We start from the raw sequence: 5,740 nt of genomic DNA, 5'->3' as shown, positions 1-5,740 counted from the left end.
CTCTTTGTCTGCTTTGAAGATAAGCAGACAAATAATAAAAAACAAGTTTTGATATTAACTCTCAACTTCATTCACAAAACTTTTTCGTTATTTATTACACAACGAACATGCATTTCACATAAGAACAAAACAATGAGGTGACGTTGCCTGTCCTTGAACACAACGCTGATCCCTCTTCACCGTGTCACCAACTCACACACATCCTCATTGTGTTGTGTTCTGTAAATAAACACAACACAAGCAAAATCAATAAACTATATGCATATTCCAGTATACTGAGTTTTGGTTTTACATTCATTCTATTTAAATGTAGTTTGTTCGTGCTTACCAATGTTTTCTGGCCGGATGTCAGGCACCGTTTTCCCCTGGTCAGTTCGTCGATGTCTGGTTTTAGCTCTATTCTGTGGCAATCCGCAAAACGGCGTGTAGGTTTTCGTCAGTAATGCGCGATCTGTGCTTGGTCTTGTTTAAAGTCATTATTGAAAACATCTGTTCGCACAGATAGGTGCTTCCAAACGTGGACAAAACACAGGAGCTGCATGGAGTCGAAGCTGTGGCATCAAATCAGGGGGCAGTAGACGGTAAAAGTCCTCGATTGAAACATCACGGGACTTCGCTCTTTAGCTTGTTAGCTTGTCGATGTTTCAGTTTTATTCGCTGGGAAAATTAATAATCAGCTTGAGGTGACTCTGCTGCACTCTAGTGGCGAGAAGCCGTAATGTTGGTTGGTAAGAATCGGAAGGCATTATGGGATATGTAGTTTGTAGTCAATTCGTGCTCAAAACCTATTTTAAGTCAATCAATGGGGCTGTAAAACGGTGGTAGGGGGGAGAGGGCCACATAAAATGACGTAGCGGGCCACATGTGGCCCGCGGGCCTTGAGTTTGACACATGTGCAATAGAGGATCTATCTGCTGCTCATGCAAAACAGTCTATTTTAATCCCATGTGTAATAGTCATTGGGTTAAATCAGTTATATAATGCTGAAAACGCAAGTAGTTGATGTAAAAATATTCAAGGCTTTTATTTTGAAATTTTCAGTATGCTTCATTTCAAAGGGCCAAACTAATACCATGTGTAACAGTGCTTTGGATGAAAAAGTCAAATAAAGCCAAAAAGAGCAATTACATGATGTAAAAATATTCAAGGCTTTTATTTTGAAATTTTCAGTATGCTTCATTTCAAAGGGCCAAACTAATACCATGTGTAACAGTGCTTTGGATGAAAAAGTCAAATAAAGCCAAAAAGAGCAATTACATGATGTAAAAATATTCAAGGCTTTTATTTTGAAATTTTTGTTAAGCTTCATTTCAAAGGGCCAAACTAATACCATGTGTAACAGTGCTTTGGATGAAAAAGTGAAATAAAGCCAAAAACAGCAATTACCTGATGTAAAAATATTCAAGGCTTTTATTTTGAAATTTTCATCAAGCTTAATTTTAAATTGCCACACTAATCCCATGTGTAACAATTGCTGGGTTAAATCAGTTATATACAGCTCAAAAGAGCAATTTTCTGATGTAAAAATATTCAAGGCTTTTATTTTGAAATTTTTGTTAAGCTTCATTTCAAAGGGCCAAACTAATCCCATGTGTAACAGTGCTTTGGATGAAAAAGTCAAATAAAGCCAAAAAGAGCAATTACATGATGTAAAAAATATTCAAGGCTTTTATTGTGAAATTTTTGTTAAGCTTCATTTTAAAGTTCCAAACTAATCCCATGTGTAACAGTTACTGAGTTAAATCAGTTATATACAGCCCATAGCAGCAATTAGTTATAAAGGCCAGTTCAGTCCTGATCTGTTTCAACTGAGGATAGATAGAACTACAGTGATGCGTATTCGTAGTCCTAACCAGCAGCCAATAGCCTCTTGAGCTCCGTTGCTATGTTAAATAAGTTTCACACCAAGGTGTGAAGTGTTAGTGAAAGAGCCTGAGAGCCTCAGAAAATCCTGTCGCATGACTTTGCTCTGAAGCACCGTGACAGAAAACCGTACGGTCTAGATAAATTTCGAAAACATTTTACCGGAGCAGACAGGCGTATCAATGTCAGGACCGATTTTGATACTAATCGTGCGATATTTGTGGCCGTGATGGCGATTTCAAAAATGATTTGGGTGGAAAAAGTTGTCTTGATCTCTCACTCTAATCAGCGAGAGAAGCACTCTAACTTTAGGAAAAATGAGAAACTTTGGGTCGCTTAGAGGCAAATTGTGGACAAACCGTAACTGGTATCGACGAGCCGTCTTCACTTTCGAAGAGATCACAGACGTATCTACAAAATGAAATTTGAATGGCATTTCTAGGTGAATTTGTGACGACACAGAAAATCCTCAAAAATAGGGTATTTCCAGGATTTTTCCCATTGACTTATAATGGGTTTTTTTTCGTAGTTTTTTGCGAATTATGTCGCCACGTTAAGCCCAAATCCCACCACAAATAATAGCTCCAATGGCGTGAATTTTCTGCACGTTTTGATACCTCATTTGTAGGTGTGCACCCAGCGGTATGAGCCGCATTAACGGTGACGGAAGAAAAATAAAGAACTAGAAAATTTCGGAAGAAATTTAGCCGGGGCCTGCCAAGGCGCGCCCGTCGGGCATGGGCCCGGCGTCGTCGCGCCACAAATCGGCGTCGACGCCAAAGAACGCCGCGACGTGATCAGTGGCACGCGGAGAACCGCAAGAACGTTAAGCGAGGCGGACGTGCACCGTTCGGTACGATTTAAAATGTTGTCGAGGCTTTTATTTTGGAAGTTTTGTTAAACTTCATTTCAAAGGGCCAAACTAATCCCAAGCGTAATAGTCCTTGGGTTAAAATAGTTATATAATGCTCAAAACACAAGTAGCTGATGTAAAAGTATTCAAGGCTTTTATTTTGAAATTTTCAGTATGCTTCATTTTAAAGTTCTGAACTAATACCACGTGTAACAGTGCTTTGGATGAAAAAGTCAAATAAAGCCAAAAAGAGCAATTACGTCATGTAAAAATATTCAAGGCTTTTATTTTGAAATTTTCAGTATGCTTCATTTCAAAGGGCCAAACTAATACCATGTGTAACAGTGCTTTGGATGAAAAAGTCAAATAAAGCCAAAAAGAGCAATTACATGATGTCAAAATATTCAAGGCTTTTATTTTGAAATTTTTGTTAATCTTCATTTCAAAGGGCCAAACTAATACCATGTGTAACAGTGCTTTGGATGAAAAAGTCATACAAAGCCAAAAACAGCAATTGCATGATGTAAAAATATTCAAGGCTTTTATTTTGAAATTATTACTTTGCTCCATTTTAAAGTTCCAAACTAATCCCATGTGTAACAGTGCTGTGGATGAAAAAGTCATATACGGCCAAAAAAAGCAATTACATGATGTAAAAATATTCAAGGCTTTTATTTTGAAATTTTCAGTATGCTTCATTTCAGAGGGCCAAACTAATACCACGTGTAACAGTGCTTTGGATGAAAAAGTCACATAAAGCCAAAAACAGCAATTACCTGATGTAAAAATATTCAAGGCTTTTATTTTGAAATTATTATTATGCTCTATTTTAAAGTTCCGAACTAATCCCATGTGTAACATTGCTTTGGATGAAAAAGTCATATACGGCCAAAAAGAGCAATTACTTCATGTAAAATATTCAAGGCTTTTATTTTGAAATTTTCAGTATGCTTCATTTTAAAGTTCTGAACTAATACCACGTGTAAGAGTGCTTTGGATGAAAAAGTCAAATAAAGCCAAAAAGAGCAATTACGTCATGTAAAAATATTCAAGGCTTTTATTTTGAAACTTTTGTTAAGCTTCATTTCAAAGGGCCAAACTAATACCACGTGTAACAGTGCTTTGGATGAAAAAGTCAAATAAAGCCAAAAAGAGCAATTACATGATGTAAAAATATTCAAGGCTTTTATTTTGAAATTTTTGTTAATATTCATTTCAAAGGGCCAAACTAATACCATGTGTAACAGTGCTTTTGATGAAAACGTCAAATAAAGCCAAAAACAGCAATTACCTGATGTAAAAATATTCAAGGCTTTTATTTTGAAATTATTATTATGCTCCATTTTAAAGTTCCAAACTAATCCCATGTGTAACATTGCTTTGGATGAAAAAGTCATATACGGCCAAAAAAAGCAATTACCTGATGTAAAAATATTCAAGGCTTTTATTTTGAAATTATTATTATTCTCCATTTTAAAGTTCCAAAGTAATCCCATGTGTAACAGTGCTTTGGATGAAAACGTCAAATAAAGCCAAAAACAGCAATTACCTGATGTAAAACTATTCAAGGCTTTTATTTTGAAATTATTATTATGCTCCATTTTAAAGTTCCAAACTAATCCCATGTGTAACAGTTACTGAGTTAAATCAGTTATATACAGCCCATAGCAGCAGTAGTTCTAAAGGCCAGTTCTCAGTCCTGATCTGTTTCAACTGAGGATAGATAGAACTACAGCGATGCGTATTCGTAGTCCAAATCAGCAGCCAATAGCCTCTTGAGTTCCGTTGCTATGGCAAATAATGGTCTCAGCAGGTGTGAGCTCTGAGCTGTGAGCTCTCAAACACACAAGTGTGTTTGAGCAAACACACTTTACTGAAAAAAAGCATTGGAAACAAATCCTTCTTGTTCGGGAACCGTAATACATATTCGAAAAGCGTTTTAAGCGTATGACAGTTCAATGTGTCTTCTGCGATAGTCCCGAGATTCATATCTGTACCTCACTCAGAGCATTTACAGTGATGAGAGAAAGAAATGTTGTGCCCATATCTGATCCGAGAGCGGCTGTCACTGTAATTTCAGCAAAAATGAGAAACTTTGGGTCGCTTAGAGGCAAATTGTGGACAAACCGTAACTGGTATCGACGAGCCGTCTTCACTTTCGAAGAGATCACAGACGTATCTACAAAATGAAATTTGAATGGCATTTCTAGGTGAATTTGTGACGACACAGCAAATCCTCAAAAATAGGGTATTTCTAGGATTTTTCCCATTGAGTTATAATGGGGTTTTTTTCGCAGTTTTTTGCGAATTATGTCGCCACGTTAAGCCCAAATCCCACCAAAAATAATAGCTCCAATGGCGTGAATTTTCTGCACGTTTTGATACCTCATTTGTAGGTGTGCACCCAGCGGTATGAGCCGCATTAACGGTTACGGAAGAAAAATAAAGAAGTATAATAATAAAGAGACGCTTGTTGGGTGTAGAGTAATAGGTTCCTGCCATTGCTTTGCATGGCAGGCCCCAATTATAACTAGAAAATTTCGGAAGAAATTTAGCCGGGGCCTGCCAAGGCGCGCCCGTGGGTCTGGGCCCGGCGTCGTCACGCTACAAATCGTCATCGACGCTAAAGAACGCCGCGACGTAATCAGTGGCACGCGGAGAATCGCAAGAACGTTAAGTAAGGCGGACGTGCACCATTCAGTATTATAAAGTAAGTATATCAGCTAAAATCAGCAGAAACGCTAATGTTAGCGTCATTGCTTTCATCAGTATGTGGGAAATCACTAGGATATTTTCTGTAATTGATTTACTCCATTCAGTATACTAAACATTGCTAAAAAGTAAAATAAATAGCTAATAGCTTATTGAAGCTAAAATGCTAACGCTAATGAACCTTGCATTGAACTGTTTAGTAACAGTTCAATGCTCACAAACTGCAGGAAGGCAGTTCATTAGCATTTACCTAATGATTGTCACAAATATAAATTTTCAATAACGCACACACACAACATATCACAGTTTAAA

Source organism: Xiphophorus maculatus, chromosome 14 (assembly GCF_002775205.1).
Source record: "Xiphophorus maculatus strain JP 163 A chromosome 14, X_maculatus-5.0-male, whole genome shotgun sequence".
In the NCBI taxonomy this organism is placed as follows: domain Eukaryota; kingdom Metazoa; phylum Chordata; class Actinopteri; order Cyprinodontiformes; family Poeciliidae; genus Xiphophorus; species Xiphophorus maculatus.
The sequence above is the reverse complement of the archived record's forward strand: the minus strand, read 5'-3'. Positions refer to the sequence as shown.